Genomic DNA, 23,828 nt, shown 5'->3' with positions numbered 1-23,828 from the left:
GTCTGAGAGCACATCTTTGCATGAGCAAAAGGATGTTGTTCAGACTGGCTGGAAACAAGCACTAAGATTTTTTAATATTAATAAATCTTAGAGAAGAGCCTAAACCAAATAAATTGAAAGAAATTTCTGGTTATTTTAGGCATGGATTTCAGATTTTCAATATATTCAGCATAAATTTATATCTCCAAGGATTTTTACTTTGCTTTGAGAGGAAATAGTAGCAGGAATACACAATGTACCAGGATCTAGGGATCACAGATCTGTTGGTTTTAATATAGACTTTCAGTAAATAACATTGCATTTATCAGTACTTCTACTCTCATGAGTTTTTTATCAGTATTATAATTCTTGTAAATAGCTGGTATATTACCTACAGTGAAAGCAGGATTTCTCACGCTAAGACATGATCTGTTTAACAGAGTGATACTTCACAATACTTTGCTATAGGCATAGAAATGAAATAAATGTATTAAATTTAACTGATAGTATGAGGTAAAGAAGAAATTTAAGTTGATCTGGTTTAATAATTTCAATAGAAATTTAATTCAGACAGGATTTTTTTTTAAACTAAAAAACCTTCTCTTAAACTGTTGGTTTGGGTTTTTTTTTTTTGAGATTTTTGTAAGTTTATATATAAATTACATTATAGTACTTCTTTAAAAAACAAAAATACCAAAAAAACTCCAAACAAAATCTGACACTTTTAAACAGTCACCCATGATTAATAATCTCTTTTTTGTTATCCTTTTTCTCTCAGCCTAGGCCTTAACCTAGCTTTGTTCAGTCTTGCCTTGCTGCTTTGAGTGTACACAATCTTATGACAAGACTCATTTGTTATGTTTGGGGAGCCACAAGTCTTCCTTCTTCATGTGATAAATAAAAATGTTAGAAGTCAGAAATATGGTTTTAATGTTAAAAGGGTAACATTTTCAGCTACACAACGATATGAATAACATGGCATGTATTACAACCTAGCATGAAATAATATGGAAATATGTTGCCTGATGAAAGTCAGAAGACCAAGCCTATCACACATTCAACCTCTCCGTTCTCTTCATCTATAGGAACATGCATGGAGTCACGTTACAAAATAAAATTTGAACCCCCCAAGTTTATAAATTAGCAAATTAACAAAAGATCATGCATTTTCCATAGCAAATGAGGAATGCTAATGGGTAGGTTGTAGTGAGTCTGCTCTCCACACCTAAGAAGGCTTGAGGAGTTAAATCTCTTGTTAGAAACCAATAAATAAATAAATAAATAATCTTCAGCAGATCCTTTACCTTTCCTAAGATCCTAGAGTGTTTCTAACAATGTTGACCTTTTGCCCTAATGGGGAAAATGCTAATGGGAAAGCTTCTCACATGTATTAGTGATGGCTTTAAGTGTTTTTCTCCATGACTGCAGTTCAGGTACCTTCTGGGTTATTGGTCTGACAGAAAGGCAGCAGTGACAAAGTCACAAAACTGCAAGTCAGTCCTTCAAAGTTTGGTAAAACTATAATTTTGGTATTCTATGCTGGTTAGGGAGAATCCAGTCTCTCCCCGTGACACAGTAACTTGATAAATATTCTGGAAAAGCCCAGTGAGGATTTGGAGTAAATGTGTAGAAGACAGACTGCTGGTTGTTTAAACCAGCAGTTAGAAATAATGTATGTGAAAGTCAAATATGACATGAATTAAAAGTCTTATAAAATGTCACAGAAAACTGCAGTAGAAATTATAAAAATAACGGCCTAGTTTTAATATAGACAGATGTTATATAAAGAGCACATGCAAGACAGTATGAAGTGGTGCATAGGGTGTCCATGGGAGTGGGGGCTGAGGGAGGGGGCAGCCTCTGTGAGGAGAGCTGGGGGCTGCCCCATGCCAGGCACAGCCAGTTCCAGACGGCTTCACTGGACCCACTGCAGGGCACAGCTGAACCCCGAAGTTAAGCTGGTGGTGCCTCCATGGAAACATATTACTAATAAATCAAATAGTTAGAACTAAATTTAAAAAAAAACTTTTAAAAGGAGGTTTCAAGAATTGCCTATTTAAGCTATTCTTGAGCACTAGATCAAGACTGTGTGTTTTCCTTTTAGCTTGCTGTCCTGTTTTGGAAATTTCAACATATGACCAGCAGAGATATTCCTCAGATGACCTCAGAGAACCATGACATGCTTGTTTGTTTCCTTTCAACTGCTTGAGGAAACTGGTTACTTTGGTGAACAGCTTGTCTCTCTAGTTATAGATCTTAGTATAGTATACTATATGTATACTATAGTATATGCTATATATATATGTATATACTATATACATATATACTATATGTATAGTATAGTATAGTATACTATATGGACTAGTATAGTTCATAGTATCCTCTGTGCCTTTGTCTTGAAGAAATTAGGTGCAGGAAACCCATGTAATATTCAGTTCACCTGATATTTTTAGTCAATGTTTTGATCATAAATAAAATATCTATTGTCCTGGTTTTGGCCAGGAAAAAGTTAACTTCCCATGGGCTGAGAGGGAGCACAGCTGAAGGGCTGGGTCCTGATCAATCACTGGAGCATTCCATGTCGTGTGACATCCACGCTCAGCATATAGGTGGGCACGTGCTCTCGCACGCACATTGTTTTGGGTTTGGTTTCCAGATCGGCTGGGCGGGTTTCTCTGGTGTGGTCAGTTCCGCTGCTGGGGACAGGCTCTACCGGTCATGGTTTGGTGAGCCACTACTGCATTTTACCCGTTTTGGACTACTATTATTGCTGCTGGTTTTGCTAGTAATTTATTTATTTATTTATTTATTTATTTAACCTACAAATGTCTTCTTTTTTTGTCCCTCCCTTATTCACCGGGGGGAGTGTGTGTGAGTAAACAACTGGCGATGTGGCAATTTGCTACCGGCTGAGTTCAAACCACAACACTATGTGCTAAAAAAAGCACTGGTAAGTTGGAGGAAAAGAAATGAAAACTGTCCCTTAAGTGAACCCACATACAGACACTTGATACACAAGAATAAATATGACATGCTGACTTTTGGAGAGGTGTTTATGATCTTTTTTTAAGAGACCAGCTACAATGTTCAAACCTTTTAAAGAAACCAAATATGAATTTAAATATTTAAAGAATATAAATCAACTAGAATTTTTCCAATATTTTGAAAAAAATTCTTCCTGAATTGACAATGGACCAACTAGTATATATACCACTGTATTAATTACTTTTTTACCAGTTCCTAGATATTGAAGAAGCTGTGAATCTAGTAGATGTTATTGCAAATCATTTCTATGTGAAGATTCAGCTGTTCAAACTTAAGAGCATGTCATAATGGTTGGTCTTTGTACACCAATTTCATCTTTGGAAGCCTCTTTTTTTTTTTTTATTTGTATAAACTATGTATGAAATTGACAACACGGAAGCTAAAATACTTCTATGTAAAGAAAATATATTGTGGCACACCCAAAGGATTTAGAATTGAAGGAATCTCAAACTTAATAGTTGCTTCTCCTATAATTTTCTCCAAGGTTCAAGGAGAATGTCTTGTCAAATATTGCCCAAAAGATTGACATAAGCTAAAGCAATGTGACCCCTGAAAAGGAAAACAGGCAAACTACTATTTCCATGTGTTGTTTTTCGAATAATTTATTTCTCAGATAAAGTCGGTATGTATTTTATATGCTATAATTTTAGTTTTAAAAGTTACATAACTGCTCTGATGATGAGTTAATCAGCTGGTGTTTTAGAAAGCATGTTATTAAAGAGAGCTATAAGCAATACCTTTACTTCTTACTATGAACTCAAAAAAAATTTAATAAATTGTTTTGCATCTTATGAGATGAAACAAGGAGAGAGAATAATTCCTTGCTGGTGTGTATGAACAGAACAAAAATATAAAAACATTTAGAAGTACAGTTGAAAGGAAAAAAAAAAAAAAAAAAAAAAAAAAAAAAAAAGACATTCTGTTATGCTTTACGCATCAAATAAACCCTGTATTTTATGTCAATGTACAAAGCATAAGAATACAGCTTTCCATCTCTGCATAAAATATTAGTTACCATTTATCCTTGAATAAATGTATAAAGCAAACAGGGCCCTAAAATCCCCACAAAATTTATGTCAAGAGTATCCCAGGGATAACATGTACCATCCAATACAGAAGTTAAATGAGCTAATATTTAAGGATGTTTTGCAAAGATACCCACTTTATCTTCCAAAAACTGTAATTGGGAAATTGTTGAAAAATGTGCTGATGAAACATATATAAGATTTTGTCTTTCCTTGAAAATCTTCCTCATCTTATTTACTTTGTTCTAGAATTGAGATTTTATATTTTACAGATATACTAATATTTGCCTGAAACAATACTAGCTGACTCAAGCACTTCAAATTAATATGAAAAATGAATTATCACGATCTACTTCAGGCTACCAAAGCAAATCTAACAGGAGCTGTTCCCTTTATACAGCTCCTGTTTTAATTTCATTGTTTTTCCTTAAGTTTCTGTTATCTTTTTACTTATTGAAATAGCTCCGATTGCCATATCTAAAACTATTTTCTATCTGTTTAACAATAAAATAGTACTATAAAAAGCAGAGTATTTTTCACATAAGGACACATTTCCATCTGGAAAAAAAAATAGTCATCCTTCTCTTTTTTAATAATATCTGAAGTCAAATTGATCAAAACAATCTGATATATGCTAACAATTACTTTGGAGACATTCTCAGGAGACCACTCAATGCTGTGAATTCTAAACGGACAGCAGTTTGCTACTTTGGAGCTTCAGGATACATCAGCACAATATAACTGCAGTCAGTGTAGCTCTAAGCTTACAATAACAAGCCCTATGGAGAGACAGAATATAATTGCACAGACTTACTACCAACTTTACATGCAGACACAGTTTGCTTTGTAAGTCTAGACCAGCTTTCTTCTGCCAGCAAAATAATACATAGATCTACCCTAAATAGAAGATCCCCAGTCTTCAGGAGCTGGCTTTACTTTACCCTCCCTGTTGTGTATGCACAGGCAGCACACTAGCATGTGTGCTGGATGCTGTGTGTTTCCATCATGAGTTGCTTAACTCTCCCCAAATCCAGTCCAAACAATCCAGATACTTTTTTCACCACTCTTTTATATTCCAGTCCAGGCATGTTAAACACCATATTCCTTCATAGAATAGCATACTACTTCACAATGGGGTAGGGGGGAACTGGGAAGGGGGATTCAGAGGGGATCCTCCTCCATATGACTGAAGGTGAAAACCAAAGGAACTCAAAAGAAGTCAAATATGTGATGAAAATAAGTAAGTGCATTGGTTTAATATAAAAAAACAAACAAACAAAAAAAACCACAACAACAACAACAACAAAAAACCACAAAGATCTGCCTTTAAAACTTGCATTAAAAATTAGTCTTACTATTTTACTTTTTTCTTCCTATTCCAACTTACTTTGGAGTTTTTTAATAGCAAAATTACCTACCACACCCTCTGTGGCAATGATTACTTACTGTATACCTGCATGGATAAACTGAAGACAGGATAGCTGTCTGGTGCCTATTGTTAGTCAATGACAAGGACAAGGTTAAAAGATTCAAAAACTTGTGAAATCCATAGAAAGATATTGAAAACAAGTATTATCATTTTTGTTTAAGTAAGCATCTAATTAATAATGTATTACTGTACTATACAATAAAGTAATATAATGCCTCCAAACCTAGTATAACATGAAAATGCATTAGTATGTTATTTTATCTTTTCCCAGTATTGGTTCAGAGCATACTGCATTATGGTTCTTGCGTTAATCCCATATGCAGATGAATATTGTTTTAAAAATATTTTTGGTTTAATGTTTTATCTGTAAATATGTTACCAGATTGCTCACCTGAAATATTTAGCTAATTTACTAATATCCTCTCAGCATAGTATTACCTGCAGCAAGACAGAAATGTGAATAAATTTGAATGTCTGTTTCTTGTACAAGGAAGTATAGAGGCTCTCTTACATTTTGTGTTGTTAGAACTCTGTCTTTTTTCCATTTTTTTTTCTCTCCCCCGCAGCCACCTCTGCATCGTCACTTTATGAATACTGAAGCACAACACAGAAGGAAGCAAACAGAGTTTAGCAAATGTTCCCTAACTGCTGAGCCTGTCAAACTTTTCTGATCACAGTTCTTGCTGGAAGTCAGCCTTCAGCTGTTTAAAAAGTGTGACACATAATTTTCCACTCTTCTCTGTAAAATCACATCACTCTTTAAGGTTAAGTTTGTAACAGAATTATAAAAGTCCTGCCAGTTTTTTCATGTAACTAGCCCCCCACTGGCTTGGAAGACCAAAGCCTAAGAAGGGTGTTCTTGGAAGATTAAATAACTGTTATATGTGTTCCCAAGGAAATTTCAGAAGATGCTGTCTCTTTTTAAGTAGATGTGGTTACAGTTCTTTCTAAAGAATAAATTAGTCAGATTCTTTTCTTCTGTATAAAGTTTAAATTACAGGCTTTTTCTTTGGTAGAGAAATAAGAGACTTTCAGATCACATTTGACATTATTGAATATTTTTATTTAATTGCATCTCAAAAGTAGTAAAAATTAAGTTAAAACACACTACTTTGATTTTTCAGCTCCTATTTCAAAGTTTCTTTAAGTTAATGATTTTTAACAGCCTTCAGAAGATGGGGTGGTACTGGATTAATATTTCAAAAAATGTAAATTAATTTAAACCCTCCCTTTTTAATTTTTAACTTTAGAAAATATGTGTTTCTTGCCCTTTAATATGCCCTTTTTAAATCATCTGTCATTATTATTTTTTTAAATTATCTTAAATATTTTTCTTATTTTTAGTTTTTGTAGGTTGAGGAAAACTTATTTAATATTTTCAGAGTTGTAACTAATTTTTTTGACAAAATGATGTTGAAAAATTAAAATGCAGTGACCATGAGAAGTTAAGCTAGTTTTTTAATGTTTGTTGGTTTTTTTTTCTACAAATGGCTTTGCTTAAAAAAAGACAACTAATTACAATCAAGTTTGAATTATAATTTTTAATTGTAATGTTTTATTTGTTCCTGAATACCTTTAATACTGGAATTGTTTACTCTGTTTTTAAAGCTTACTTAAAATTGTAAAACAGAAAATATATGTTGATAACATTAATGTCTACTCATCTGAAAATTTTGTCTCCCCACAGTAATGTATAAGTATTTTCAAATACTGCCAAAATGTTTGTATCCATAGGAAGCAGGAAATACAAAAACTTGTGCAGTATATATATGTTTTATTCTTTATGTACAACTATGATTTTGTCCTTTTTGTCCATATTCCCTTAGCCAAATACCTTTTGTGAGGTTTAGGGTTTTTTTCCTAGTCATATTAAAAGATACGTGTATTAGAGAGAGACTTTAAGGACAAGTGATCAAATTTGATAAGCTAGTAAGTTTTCATGTAGAAGCTGAGAGGGAATATTTAATGTCTAGAGACCAGAGTGAAACTAGGTATTTAGAGATAAGGAATAACTGATGGTGGCAGGAAGGGTTTCCAAGGAACATGAATGCTGCATTTATTACTTGTAAAAATGCATAAACCCAAGAATATGTATTTTACCACAGAAATTTACTCAAATACAGTTGCAAAATAGCTACTGTAGATTTAAAACTGGAAAAAAAAATATGGTAATCAAACCATGTATAAAAGTATAGTTTTTTAGTGAGAATACTTACCTATGTATCTACACAGTTGCCAGTGTATGCAGTTAACACATGCAGTTTCCAGGGGGAAAGGAAGTGAAATACTAAGGTTAATTTTCTGTCCCAATAGTAAATATATTTTACACATTTTTACTGAATAATTTGTAAACAACCTAAAATGATGTTTGCTGAAGATATATGGCTAAGTCCTAACCATAAATATTTTGAATCCTTACAGATAATTTACACAGTTAGAAGCACAATAAGTCAAATTAAATATGAATAATAAACAAAATTCTGACATCAATATTGGTGAAGAATAAGAAAATAAATAGATGCAGATGCCTACCAAAACATAGACTTTTCCTTGTTCTGAACTGTAACTTTTCTAAGATTCTTCTTCCTCAGCTGTCACAAAAGTGAAACAATAAGTGACGATGACCATCTTCAGAGAGTGAGGTAGGCCAGGCCAGAGGGTGTCAGTCAGTGATATGAAGTCTAGTGGGAGGTCAGTAACTAGTGGTGTACTCCAGAGGCCAATACTGGGTCCAATCCCATTCACAGAATCACAGAATCAACTAAGTTGGAAAGGACCTTGAAGATCATCTAGTCCAACCGTTAACCTACCACTGACAGTTCATCTCAAATCCTGTTCAGATGAGGGGGACAAGTGACTCAGATTTGCAAATCCCCAATTGGAGCAGACAGCAAGTCTCCAAGTCCAAGTATTTATTATCTACCCACAATGCACTAATTGAACACATGATAATTGGCTAAGTATATAGTAAGTTGTGGTGAGTGATACAATATGACTTTCATTTCTTAATGGAAAAAGGAAAAGAGGGAGATAGAGGGAATGGGGGAATACAGATCACCAGTCTGGGTTCCTGTGCTGATCCCGCCAGCGAGGGTTCCAGGAGGCGGCCGTCTTTTTCACTTGCATCCATTTCTTCACTTCACTGCTCTCTCCAGGGCTCTCCCCCACTTTCTTCCTCCCTTTGTTTTATACCCACTTTCCTTGGGTCCGTCCCCTAGGTTGACCCACATACCTATGTATCCCATGTATGGGGAGGGGTAAGGTGTTTCATGGGATGATGTAATTAGCATGATCTTGTTAGTCTTCGTTAGCATATTGAGGGGTGTTAACTGTAATATGCATTTCGTGGATAATGAAGCAAAGGTCATTCACTGGACAGGTGGCCCTTGATATTTGCCCAGGTGCCCCAGAGCAAAACACTCCTGTCTCTACAGGGATCCCCGCTCCAGCTGCACCCTGTGTTATGGGGGCAGCCTTATCAGCTTTGACCTTCACAGAATGCACACTGTGACTCACAGTTTTGTCTTGCAAGTGTTTGAGGCATTTCTTTGATGAGCCTCAACTTTTGCTTTCTCAGGCTGTTTTTCTTAGTTTCTCGCAGGCCTGGTTTCTCATCTCTCACAGTTCCCAACTACACCATATCCCTCAGTGCTCTGTCGACCCAACTCTTAAACACCTCCACGGATGGGGACTCCACCACCTCCCTGAGCAGCCCATTCCAACACATAAACAACCCCTTCTATGAAGAAATGCTTCCTAATATCCAGTCTAAACCTTCCCTGGAGCAAATTGAGGCTATTACCTCTTGTCCTATCACTTGTTACTTGGTTAAAGAGACTCATCCCCAGCTCTCTGCAACCTTTCAGGTAGTTGTAGAGGGTGATGAGGTCTCCCCTCATCCTCCTCTTCTCCAGACTAAACACCCCCAGTTCCCTCAGACGCTCCTCGTATGACCTGTGCTCTAGAGGCTGCACCAGCTCTGTTGCCCTTCTCTGGACACGCTCGAGTCATTCAATGTCCTTTTTGTAGTGAGGGGCCCAAAACTGAACACAGGAATCGAGGGGCGGCCTCACCAGTGCCGAGTACAGGGGTCAGATCCCTTCCCTGTCCCTGCTGGCCACGCTATTGCTGACACAAGCCAGGATGCCATTGGCCTTCTTGGCCACCTAGGCACACTGCTGGCTTCTGTTCAGCCAGCAGTCAATCAACATCCCCAACTCCCTGTCTGAATGGCAGCTGGCATTTAACATCTTCAGAAATGATCTGGATAACAGACAAGTGGAGCCTTGACTGCAACTACATGCATGAGACAGTATGGTTTGAAATCCTGCAGTGTTTAAGATTTTGAAATGAAGAGAGCAAGTAATCTAAAGTCCTCAACAAAGACCCCTGGCTTTATGAGGGTGGATTTCTGCTTGTTCAGGGAAGTGCCTATCAAGATACTATGCATGATAGCTCTAAAGAATAAAAGAGCCCAGGAAAATCTATTAGTATTGGAAGACAATTTCCTCCAAGCACAAGAACAATTTGCCCTGGTCTATGAGGCATAGGGGAAGGCCAGTTTGGCTAAACAGGGAAGTCCTCCTTATACTCCAACACAAAAATGATACATACGGGAGGTATTATCAGGGACAGACTATCAAGGATGAGAACAAATGCAGTCTCAAGCATGTAGGATAAAATTACAACCAAAGCTTTTCTGAAGCTGAAATTGGAGTGGTATGTTAGGTATAACAGCAAAGGCTTCTACAGGTACATAAGCAGCAGGGGGAAGACCAAGAAAAATGTCCCATTGCCAGGTAGAGCGGGTAATCTAAAGACAAAGGAAGTGGAAAAGCTGGAGGTTCTTAGTGCCTCCTTTGCTCTGGTCTTTACTAAAAAATCTGCTTTCAGACCTCCTAAGTGTTTCTACATAGTCATAGAGTTTGAGGGATGGGAGTACTATTCATGAGAGAACAAGACTGAATTATGATATGTATATTAAACACACACCAGTTCACAGGGTGAAAGGGATGCATCCAAAAGTGCTGAATGAGATGTCCAATCTCATGGCAAGGATGCTATATATCTTCTCTGACAGGTTAGATGAATGGTAGGGGTCTCCAAAGTCCAGAAAAAGACAAATGTATCAGCTGTCTTAAGGAATGACAAGGAGGATCCAGAGAACAGCAAGCAGGTAGTGTCATCTCAGAACATCAGAATATTATGCAGGAAGTCTTGGTATAACCCATTTCCAGACTCATGAAGGACAGAGAAGTGACTATTTTATGGTCCATGGTGTATTTGGAACCTTGCAGAAGACACTTTAATTGAGGAGTTAGTGACTTTGGGCAACTCATGTCTGCTCTGTTGGGCCCTGTACATCAATAAGCCTTGAGAAGCCCATATGTTAGCGTAATTGCTGTTTAAGTCCATGTACGCAATATTGTAAGATAACGTGCTAGATTTCCCCATACTGATCTGTGCTGTGCTCTACTGGATAGCATGAAAATAATAGTGTTCCTACTTGTCAGGAGAAGATACATGGTTGGCTTTGTTACACAAGATAAAGGCATCACAGCACTGGAGACAGAAAGAACCTCTCTATGGAAGGGGTTTGCCCAGTGTGCCACAGCAATTAATTTGGATTCTGCCTAATGGTGCTCAACAGTGGGGCTCCCAGCAACTGATGGCTCATGATTTACTCTCTTCTTTTTCTTCCAATTTCCATCTTATTATTGATGCAATTCTGATCCACTGTTTGCGGTCAAGCTTTTTTTTTTTGTGGTCTGGAAAGAACCCTGCACCATGCCCAACCCTCTGGTGCAGAACACATGGTCACAATCAGAAATCATTTCAGCCATTTATTAAATCAATTATTAAAATTAGAACTTCCTTGCTACCAACTACACTGCATTTTTAAACCTTTAGGGTACCTAAGACTATAAGAAATAGATAATAAAGCAATAGGGTAACACGTTTGCTAAAATTGTTAGTTGCTAGCACAACTGCTTAACAACTGAAGTAGAAGTAAAATAATAAGAAAATTAGAGTTCTAATTTTGGTTTTGAGTAGGAATTTCAAAATATATATATATATAAATATTTTTAATCTGTGTCATTCAGAGAAAATTTTAATATTGCTAAAATATGACCTAAAATCTGACAATATAGACTGATATAAAAATTAGATTCAATATGTTTTTCAGTGAATGCTGTTATACTTGTATTCCCTGCATTAAATGTATGTTAGCTACCTCTTACTTTTGCTAGAAATGGATATTTGAATAAAATTTTTTGGGGAATATCTATCATTTATATAAATAATATTATCTTCAAAATAAAAATGCTCAGTATGGGTATATTTATCTGTATTTTTATTTTAAAACGTTAAATAAATCTTGTTGATAAAAATAAAAAATAGTTGATGATACATTTAATGTTTAGTCTTTGAATAATTTCTCAATCTAGAATACATTAATATCATTACTTATATAAGATATAGCACAATATAATTAGTACAGTTATAGTATTATCATAAGTAATACATTAGTATCAAATGCTTAATATTACATCAAGGTTACTGCAGGCTCAGCTCTGTTGCTCAGGACAGCTGGCACATACAATGAACAACATGAAGCCATTTTTTTATGCCCATTAAAAGCATAGTGAGTAGCTGACAGGTAGGCCATTGAAGTGGACATGCTCAAGGCAATCATCAGCTGTGTCGTACCAGCTTCACAAAGTGGGAAACTTCGGCTAAAGACCATCTGTTACAGCAAAGATTGTGCATTATTGCTTTGAGAGCCTTTGAACAAGCCTGGAATGACAGAATAACTCTGTGCTGTACTATTACTCTATAGAAATGTAAGCATAGTGTATTTAAGAAAAAACATGAGTGGCATTTACAACTGCTAACATGTGACAATTGGACTGATTTTTCATCAACCAAGTGTCAAAGTACGGAATTCCTCAGTTATTAAAATAAAAATATATTCATGACATATTTTTTATAAAGATTTTTCCATTCTAAACAGATTAAATTACTGTCCTCTGTGTTTAAATAGAGCCCTATCTAAAATCACTTGAAAGCCTAACACTCAGGATTTCAACCAAGTTCTACTCACCAAGCACACTGGGTACAAAATGAAAGAGCTGAAGTTTTGAAAACACTTGAAAACACAAGTATTAGGCTGAAGATCATCAGCTAGCCAGGATGTGAACAGCTTTGTGTTTATATTATGCCATAAGTTTGTATTTTAAAATGTATTTTCAGATGGAATTATTTTTTTCTACTGTTAATTTCATTTACATAAATCGTCTTTCAAATAACGGAATATCCATTGACACTATTAAAATTTTTTTTTTTTAAATATTTTAAAACTAGATTTTATCAAAGGGAATGAAGACTGATTTATTTCATAGTATCTATGATTTGTGTATCTCTTTTCTATATTGAATATTTTTCAGCAAAATCCAGAAGAGTGAGTAAGCATGGCAAGAACAATATTTTCTCTAAATTTAGGTCTAAATTTTCAGTTTCTTAGATCTCAGTGAACAATGTAGATGAAATTTCCCCATTATGAAGCAAATAATTAATATGAATATTGTAGAGAGAAAGAGTGATCATTGTTAGGAATCAGAAGTACGTATATGGTGGAAAACATCCTTGAGCACTGACTTTAATGTGATGTTATTTGACAAAAAAATGTGATGCTGTTTGAGAAAAGACTGCATATGTTAGTGTATCATTCCAACAATGGTAATTTATACTGGAGTATTGGCAGTTAGAAAGGCTCCAAAACACATCTATCACTTTTCTTTCATGTCTCATACTTACAAATGGTCAAGATTCTAATTTAAGTTTGAAATTTGGAAGGGAAGTCTGTAGGCTGTGTTCCTGGATTGGATTTTATTATAGTACAAAACCTGATTCTCAGACACTAATGCTTGGATTTGACTGAAATGTTTTACTGCAATCAGATAGATATTACCAGTTAGAAAGGTATGATGCTTACAAGCAACAATTTCCTGGGGCATCTTGGCATCTGACAGTATATATATTATTTTTGAAAGAAGCAGTTAGAAATAAATGACCTGTTCAAGTAATTAACATGTAGTACTTAGATTTAGGACAGCTGATTTGTCTTTGAAAAGTAACATGTTTCAGCATATCAGTTTGAAAAGCACAGGGGCTTTCAACTTAAAAAAAAGCAAAACAAAACAAACAAAAAAACCCCACCAAAACCCAAACTGTTTAATTCTTCTTCCTGATCCAAAATTCCAAAATGGATTATTTTTTTTTAAAAAAAGAATTATTTATATTGGAAATTTTATTATTGAATAAAATACCTCTAGTAGTCAAGGAATAGTTATTATACTATTCTGTTTGTATCATTCAGAGACATAAAGGAGAATAGATTGAATATATGAATATATTTGTCCAAATCCTTTAAGTTTATTATTATTGCCACCCCCTTGCCTCCCCCCCCCAAGACTTAATTTTATCTCACTAATTAGTAATTGTAGTAGCTGAAGACCTAAAGAGGCAACAGAAGTTTACATAAAAATATTTACTGAGTGCAGCACTCTTTCACATCTGTCACAGAACAGTTCACCAAGGAGTATAATTTTGAGCTGCTTTTTTTTATTTTAATTTATTTTTTTTTTTTTTACTTCTATGATTCTTATAGTTTAAAGAAGGAAGCTTACCACTGTTTACAATACCACAGCTACTCTGGGTATGTCTATTTATTCCAAGTCAGTGCTAGACCAGGTAATTTCCACAGTGCCTGATTTATTTCAGCTTGTTTGTCGCTATTCTCAAATTAGATTGATTCTCCTTTTAGAAAGCAAAGCTTTTTAACCTTGCAGATCTCGTCCCCCAAGCTAAAGCTCAACTGTTTTCTATAAAAGTAAAATGCTTTGGTAGGCTTCTTCCCCACAGAGAATCAGTCTACTCCAAGAGCAGCTCTCCAGACAAGTAATTTACTTCTATAAACAGTATAAATAAAGCAGAAATAGAGGAAAATATCTCAAAAAAAACCCTACAACATGTCTTCTTTTACAGCACCCTGGTTGGTTTATTTTATTTCTTGCAGAAGGTCTACAAGCTGTTGCAGTTGGCTATCTGTAGGAGGTCCTCAAGCTGCTCATGAAGAATTTAGGTAAGTAAATTTACAAGGTTTTTTTCCCCTTCTCACTGGTAGAGGTGCAAGTTAAGAAGCTTGCACAGAGTTACTTAACCACCTGCATATTTTTTAAGTATTTGTTGGTAATTTTACAAATATATAAAGGTGGCCTTCCTTATAAGAATTCAAACCAAAATGTTTGTGATCTGAATTAATCTTTTTATCCATTAAATCACATTCATGCATAAATGTGTTTCCAGTAAGAATAACATAATATTTATCAAGAATAAGAAAAATGCCCTTAATTGTATAGTTAGTTTTGATAACAGATTTGTTTCATACTGTTACTATATGGTTAGTATCAAGTATACATCCTGATCCTATATAGATGAGTATGTATTTTGGGGGGTTTTTTGTTTGTTTGTTTCCAAGTTATGTTCATGAGATAAAAGAGAAAAGGAAAAAATAATCCAGCATAAATTGTTACAATTGTTTGGATAACAAGAGGTGTGAAGAAAATAAATCTGATCAAAGCTTACATTCATTATCCAGGCTAGGTTGGTAATGGTAACTATAGATATATTAAAAGATGAACATGTAATAATTTTTGACAGATTCATTAAAATGCATGCTATTTAATATTGTTAAAAAACATTAAACAGGTTAATAACAGACATACTTTTAAGACAGTGATTAATAGGGAACTATATCTAAAGAAGATCTTTAAGTAGAGTACTGGGGGGAGTCAGGAATTAGCTAGGAAGAAAGTTTTTATGTTATCCTAATTTATAGTACTTTGAAAAAAAAAAAAAGGCATATCAAAAGTTTCATAAGAAATCTATTTAGACAGTAAAAAACCCACACTGGATATGAACAAGGTATTTAAATACGTTTTGTTCCAGAAAAAAACCTGAAGCATATCAACCATTGTATGGAAGGAGAATCATAAATTGCATATGAAAGATGTCACGTGTTTTAAGTACTGAACAATGAAAACAAATTGAAATAAAATTTGATAGAGTAACACCTTCATTGTTCTGTAATTTAAAGAAAAAGTGAGCATTCTTCTGGAAGATGCACTGCAGCAAAACATACTTTACTGAGCTCAGTACCAGTGATAGCTGGAGAAAGGCAATAGCTTGTGATATGAAGCTCTTCATATTGTGTGACCCTGTGTGACATTGTAGTTTTAAATTATTTATGAAAATAATGGCTTGGATTTAGAAGAACGGAGAGTGAGTCATGATATTTATTAAAAAAAAAAAAAAACACAAACAAAAAAACCCAACAACATACCAATAGAAAACCAACAAAACAAAACAAAAACCCAAAACACAAAACAAAACCCACAAGAGAAAATAAACAAAACTCCTAAGAAAGAAGGATAGTAGACTAACATTAAGAGGTATGGTATTCACCATGCATGTAATAACACTACTTTGCAGTTGTTGGTTTTCTTGACTGTTATATGTTCAGATTTATTCAAGGTAGGTAAATATAATTAATTAATGTACTTTCCTCTAACTAAAAAGAATGAGAATACATATCTCTGTAAGTATACAAAATAATGAAATAATAATAATAATAAAAAAAAAAAATTCTTCAAAGAGTAAAATCCCTTAATTTTCAAGAAAACAAGCAAATTCATCATCTCAATTTGCACATGACCCTCAAACTTTAGCAATGTGCAACTATCATGTCCTGCTTATACAAGGGAGACAAGTGACTCAGATTCATAAATTCTCAGTGCAGTGGACAATGGTGAGACAAGTCTCAAAATCCAAACATTTATTAACTTCCCACAATGTACTAATTGGATACACAATAACTGGCTAAGTATGTAACGAGTTGTGGCAAGCAGCACAGTATGCCTTGCATTTCTTAATGGTAGTGAAGGAAAAGCGGAAAAGAGAAAAGATGGAGGTGAAGAGAACAGAGGAATAGAGATCATTGATCTGGATTCCTGCTTTGAACCTGCCAGCAAGGGTTCAAAGAGGCATCTGTCCTCTTTGCTTCATTCTCTGGACCACTCCCCACCCCCCTTGGCCCCCCCTCGATTTATACCCACTTTCCTTGGGTCCATTCCCTAAGTCAACCCACATACCTATGTATCCCATGTATGGGGAGGTGTAAGGGGTTTCATGGGATGATGTAATTAGCATGATCTTGTTAGTCTTCGTTAGCATATTGAGGGGTGTTAACTTTAATATGCATTTCATGGATAATGAAACAGAGGTCATTCACTGGACAGATGGCCCTTGAAATTTGCCCAGGTGACCCGGAGGAGAGCCTTCCTGTCTCCACAGGGCTCCCTCCTCCAGCTGCACCCTGTGTTATTGGGGCAGCCTTTGATCTCCACACCATCCACCTCATGATTATAGTTTAATTACTTGCAAGTGTTTGAGACATTCCTTAGCTTGGAGGGCCTCCACTCCCACTGCTATCCTTTATCTCTTTCTCAGGCTGTTTTTCTCAGTCTTTGTTTCTCCCAAGCCTATTTCTTCCAGGACCTATTTTTACAAGTTGTCTCTCACAGTAACTAATCCTACTGGAAAAAGACATTGATATGTAAAGAAATTTCTCTGTAAAGAATTTAGTGCAAAATTTATGTTTATCACTGTACTGATAAATAATTTATGTTGTTAACAGATTCAGTACTGTAAGTGCTACTACAGAATTAATCTCTTTTTTTAATTTGCAAAAATTCCTTCTCTTTACAAAGCTGTAAAGCATTTATAAATTTTAAATAGTTTAAGGTTGTGGCTGATCACATTAAGAAAGTGTTATTTTTTAATTAAAAGAAAATACAAAAGTTACTTTTTTGTTTTTTTTAATCTTTAATGTTTTATTCTAGCAAGTTTGTATATCGGCGTCAATGACTACAAAAATTTAGCCATATATTAGGCCATACGCACTGCAACATTGTTTAATTCCCTTGAGGTTACTTTTAAGTTTGATGCTGTTGATTGCAATCTTGACTATATAACTCCCATCATACATTCATGAAGTCCATGTGGAGACATCATAAGGGCAGAGTTACATCTGCATCACCTTGACATTTTATAGACTGAGACAAGAAAAAAAAAAAAGACTGTGTACAACTTTTTGATAAAAATATAGAAAAATATCTAGGCTGCCTATTACTTTCAGCTAACTGAATTTTACAGAAATTGTTCATCTAGAGCAGAATTATTGCTGATTTGCAGTTTAACTGTCTTCTTCTGTTCAGTATTTCAGATATATTTACTTGCTTAGAAACCAGGCTTAGAACCTTGCTTAGAGATCACACTACAGAAACTGATTTTGGTGGGGTTGGTTTGTTTGTTTGTTTGTTTGTTTTTCCCCATTTTTATAGATTGGGATGCCCAGAGATCATCCTGAGCAGACTGAATAAACTTGCAAAGTGATTCAGAGATGATCACAGTTACATTAACTGCATTAAATGACAGTTAATATTTGGGGTGGGTTTAATTCTCTTTCCTGATCAGTGAATCATGTCAAATGATGGACAACCTAATACAAAATTTCCCAGATACATGTATCAAAGATCAATTTTATTATTTTTTTTTTTACTTCAAAAAATACACTGCAATTGTTATCATGTTATTTAAAGCTAAGAACACCTCACAGTCACAGAGATTTTATACTGGTTTCAGCAAGGGACCTACATTATCAGGTCAATGCCTATCACTTATTCAGTGATTTGTTTTCACTCTCCATTTCTCCTTCTCCCTAGTTCCCTTTGCCTTTTATTTCTACTTATTTCCCCAGACAGCCTTCTGTTGCTGATACAGCAATACATATGCAACCAAGGGACTAAAAAATAAATCAGTTTCTTAAGAAAGTGAATCCCTCGTATTATCCATTATGTCACGAAGGAGAAAAACTGTACAGAATACAAATGGTTGAACTCAGTAAACTTATGTTAGAAAGCATCGATCCAGTTAGTCTTCAGCAAAATGTAGTAGGTAGTACTAGGATTAACTGTGCTACACAGGAAGCTGGTTGATGTCATTGTGAGGACACTGTCAATAATCTCTGAGTGATCATAGAAATTAGGAGATGTGCCTGATGACTGAAGTGTATTAGGGCTACATAGTATGGTTTTGCTAGTGTGGGGGCTTCAGGGGTGGTTTCTCTGAGAAGATGCCAGACACTTCCTCCAGGTCCAATACAGCCAGTGATGGACCAAGATGGACCTGCCACTAGCCAAAGCTGGGTCAGTCAGCAATGATGGTAGCACCTCTGCAATAACATATTTAAGAAGGGGAAAAAATCCTGCTGCACAACAGCAGCTGGAAGAGAGGAGTGAGAATATGCAGATCTCCACCTGCAGCCCAGGGAGAGCCCCACGCCGGAGCAGGGGGATGCCTGAAGGAGGCTATGGCTCCACTGAGAGCATGTGCTTGTGCAAGTTTCCTGGCAGGACTCATGCCCCTGTGAGGGATACACATTGCAACGATCCATTCCTGAAGAACTGCACTGCATGGAAAGATCCCACACTGAACTAGTTAGTGAAGAACTGCAGACTGGGAAGGACTCACACTGAAGAAGTTCATGGAGTACTGTCTCCAGTGGGTGGGACCCCATGCTGGAGCAGAGGAAGAGTGTGAGAAAGAAGGAATAGTAGAGGCAATATGTGATGGACTGACTACAACCCTCATTCCCCATCACCCTGTGCCACACAAGGAAAGGAGGCAGACAAGCTGGGAGTGAAGTTGACACTAGGAAGAAAAGAGGGATAAAGAGAACATGTTTTAAGATTTACTTTTCATTTCTCATGATCCTACTCTGAATTTTGATTGCCAATAGGTGAAATTAATTTTCCTCAAGTGGAGTCTCTTTTGCCTGTAATGGTAATTGGTGAATGATCTTCTCCTGTCCTTATCTTGTCCCACGAACTTTTCATCATATTTTCTCTTCCCTGTGAAACAGAGAGACTGATAGAGTGGCTTAGTTGCCACCTGGGATCCAGTCAATGTTAACCCACAACATGGAGGAAAGCAAAAATCTTTCCTATCTTCAAGAAAGGCAAGAAGGAGGATCAAGGGAATTACAGACCAATCAACCTCACTTCAATCTCTGTGAAGGTGCTGAAGTAACTAATCTTGGAAATCAGTGCCAGTCACATGAAGGACAAGAAGGTAATAGCAAGTAGTCAGCAAGGATTCAAAAAGAGGAAGTAATTCTGACTAACCTTCTACAATGAAATAATTGTCTCGGTAGATAAGGGGAGAGCAGTGGATATTGTCTGCCTTGATTTCAGTAAAGCTTTCAGTGCTGCATCCCATAACATTGTCATAAAGAAGCTGATGAAAGTATGGGCTGGATGAGCAGACAAGTGAAGTAGATTGAAATTTTGACTGAAGGACAGGTCCAGACAGTCGACATCAGTGATATGAAGTCTAGTTGGAGGTCAGTAACTAACGATGTATATCAGAGTTAAATACTCATTACAGTCCCATTCAGCATTTTCATTAATGATCTGGATAAAAGGCAGAGTGTACCCTGATCAAGTTTTCTGATGACACAAAACTGAGATGAGTGTCTGATATATCAGAAAGGCATGCTGCTATCCAGAAGCAGATTGGAGAAATAGACTGACAGGAACCTCGTGAAGTTCAGCAGGGGGGGTTGTAAAGTCCTGCACCTGGGAAGCAAAACCACTATGCACCAATTTATACATGGGGGGCTGACCAGCTGGAAAGCAGATTTGTAGAAAAGGACCTGGAGATTCTAGAGAACACCAAGTTGAACATGGGCCAGCAACATGCCCTTGGTGCAAAGGTGGCTAATGGTATCCTGGGCTGCATTAGGAGCAGTGTTGCCAGCAGGTGGAGGTGGGTGATCCTTCCCCTCTATTCAGCCACACCTGGAGTGCTGTGCCCAGTTCCGGGCTCCCCAGAACAATAGAGTCATGGCCATACTGGAGAGAGTCAAACAAAGGTCCACCGCATTGATGAAGGGCCTGAAGCATCTCTCATATGAAGAAAGGCTGGCACAGCCAGGACTTAGTCTAGAAAAGAAAAGACTCAGGGGAGATGGGAGGGATTAAAGAAGACAAGAGTCAGGCTCTTTTCAGTGGTGCCCAGTGAAAGGGCAAGGGGCAGTGGGGTCAAACTGAAATACAGGAGGTTCTATTTGAACATCAGGAGACACTCTTTTACTGGGAGGGTTACTGAGAAGTGGCACAGGTTTCCCAGAGAGCTTGTGGAGTCTTCCATGGCCAATATAAAAGTGCAGGGACTTCATTATATTCAGCAGAGTTATTAGTTTCTACTTGTTTGAATTAGCCCACAAATTTGAAGGGAGGTATTTAAGAAGAAATAAAAATAGATCTGTAACATTTTGCAGTAACTATAGATGGCTTTTATTCACTTTTGCATAGAACATATTGTATAGTTTCTCTACCCGAAAAATAGGTAATTTACTTTCATTGTTTTCAGCTTATTATTTACTTTCTGTTCTGTCTTTCTAGAAGGTACTTTCAGATCTTATCTTGCTGATTTATTAAAGGTTTGTTTTAGAGGCTTGCAGCAAACCTTGAAAGAACATTCAATTTAAGATTACTTGAACCCTGTCATACCTCCATGGCTTTTAATATTTCCATCATTGCCAATGTGATTTATTTCAGAAAAGTTACTTTAGTGCATCAAGATTTTTTAAAGATTATTGTAAGTATCTTCTTTAGTTGAAATGGGTAGAAACTGTTTTTTTAATGATTTTTAAATTTAGAAAAAGCCACAAAAATATCAAACTATTTCAAAACAAAAAATTAAGCAAAATCAAATTCAAACTTTTAAAATCAACCCAGCTTAACAGGTAAAAACCCTTTTTATAATATTTATTAATTCCCATTTTTGTAATCCAATTACTCAGTGAATAACACCTTTTGTGGCCATTCACCATATTCATTCTCAATGTCAGGCAAGAGTTAGCAAGAGAGATTATCATCAGCAGTCTAGTGACTAGGGTGTTCTGGTGGGTTGGAAAGCTCTAGAAATGTCCCTTGGTTACTTTACAAAGCAAGTAAATTCAATCTACAGTTACGGGTCATTGCTAAAGATGATATACTTTCCAACCAGCCTTTTAAAATAAATAATACCCTTGCCTTGTTTTCTTTTCTAAATTGTCCTTATCCTTACTCTGAAGTCTTATTCCTGTTTTAATTTTAAATATTTTGGAAGACTTCTATCTAACGGCAAAAAGAAGAACAACTTGTACTCCTCACTAGAAGTTTGAAAAACACTTTTGACCTTTAGTCTTCTGGTTTGTCTTCTAAGGATAAAGTCTACAGCCTTGTATAATAGCTCAACATTTCAAGGTGCCACTATGGACTATTTTTTCAGTAATTCACAAATTAAGTGCTCCTTAAAAAATCTTTAACATGATAAAATATAACAGGTACAATAGAGATATGGGCAATCGCGTCAGTTAACAGCGATACCCTACTGAGTTTCCACTGGAAAAAAACAGGAGTAAATCATATATCCGAATAAAAGCAAATAACTAGAACCAATTTCTAGCTTCACAGGGAGGATATGCTTGTCCTGATATCCTACAACTAAACAGAAAAAACTGAACTCTCATTGTATGACTGTAATTTCTGCTAGACATGTGGATAGGTTTAGGGATTGGCTACTCAAACTCTGTCTGAGAAAAGTAGATGCATGTAGTAGTGAACACTCTGGAAAATCTGGCTTTTAAATTCTTTATTTATAAACCTGAACTTTTGCCCTTTGTTCATGTGTTTTCACAGGCAATCAGTTCACTCCAAACTGAATTCTTTCCACAGTGAAGAAGAGGGAAAGCAGACAAAACTAAACCAGAACCTTCTTCATCTATATAAATTAAATGTATGACTCTTAGATGTGGATGAGTAGCTTTCATGGAAGGATATCCGGCTTGGCTCCTTTGAAGGACTTAGACCACATAACAGTGCTCTGCAACCTAGTCTAAGAAATACAGGTCAGTATTTAAACAATACCTTTCTGCTTGCTTTTGTCACATGCCACTAAGTAATCAACATGTTCTAAGAAAGTGGATAAATGTGCAGCCTGCCTTCCAAGTAGTAACTATTTGATCAGTCTTTTAAGTGACTTTTATTTGACACACACACACAAAACACCTCTTTCTATATATGCATACAGAGCTTTTGTTTATATACAGACACTCAGCACAACACAGTTCATATTTTTTCCCTCAGATGTGTGGGAATTTGACAGCATTGTGTTTTACTGACATTGGTCAGAGAGGAGAAAGAAAGTTGAGGAGGAAGGGAGAAGAGGTACTGGAATACACAGAGTATTTTAACAGACATTAATCACTTTAAATAGTTGATTATAAAAAGGTCCCAACAGCAGTCAGGAAATATACCATCTGCTGACAGTATTTGTAAGCAGGTGTGAAGAGTGAGGATAAGAGGGACGGCTTTCAAAAAAAAAAAAAAAAAAAAAAAAAAAAAAAAAAAAAGTCATTTCATGACATAAATGTAATCTGAAATCCAACCCCTTTTAAATCTCCACTGAGAATTGCCTTTTCCAAGAAAAAAAAACAAAACCAAAAACAATTCAGAGAATTTATCCTAACAGAGAACTATGGATTTCTTATTGTAAAATTATTCATGGGAAAGTTGAAGATAGAATTCCTTCAGAAGGATTCATTACATGAATAATTCAGTCTGTAGTATATGGATTTCAAATTATTAGATCCTACAGGATATCAATTATGACTTGTATATTAAAGTTTCTGTAAAACTTGACCTGTCATGTGTAAATAGTTTAAATATTAAATGTATCTGTAAGCATGAAGAAAGTTTAATCTTCATATGTCATAGAATGGTTTGGTTAGAAGGGACCTCAGAGATTGCCTAGTTCCAACCCCCCCACCATGGGCAGGGACACCTTCTACTAGATAACATTACTCCAAGCCCCATCCAACCTGGCCTTGAACACTGCCAGGGAGGGGGTACCCACACCTTCTCTGGTCAACCTGCTCCAGTGTCTCACCACCCTCACAGCAAAGAATATCTTCCTCATATCTAATCTAAATCTGACCTCTTTCAGTTTAAAACAATTACCCTTCATCCTATCACTACACTCTCTGATAAAGAGTCCCTCCCTGTCTTTCCTGTAGGCCTCCTTTAAGTCCTGGAAGGCCACTACAAGGTCTCCCCAGAGCCATCTCTTCTCTACACTCCAGCCATCCAGATCATCTTCATGGCCCTCCTCTGATCCCACTC

The 23,828-nt window shown here is 36.0% G+C and overlaps 1 long non-coding RNA gene across 1 annotated transcript; it reads left to right on the top strand.

Moving 5' to 3' along the window:
- The first annotated feature begins 14,069 nt into the window (after positions 1–14,069).
- LOC113479288 lies at positions 14,070–22,471 on the top strand. The gene is made up of 3 exons (XR_003398219.1): positions 14,070–14,197; positions 14,558–14,623; positions 22,347–22,471. It is a non-coding gene; the product is annotated as an uncharacterized LOC113479288 (long non-coding RNA).
- The last annotated feature ends 1,357 nt before the right edge of the window (positions 22,472–23,828 follow it).

Source organism: Athene cunicularia, assembly GCF_003259725.1.
Source record: "Athene cunicularia isolate RWA chromosome 4 unlocalized genomic scaffold, athCun1 chr4_part1, whole genome shotgun sequence".
Taxonomy (NCBI): Eukaryota; Metazoa; Chordata; class Aves; order Strigiformes; family Strigidae; genus Athene; species Athene cunicularia.
This window is presented reverse-complemented; position numbering and strand designations above follow the sequence as displayed.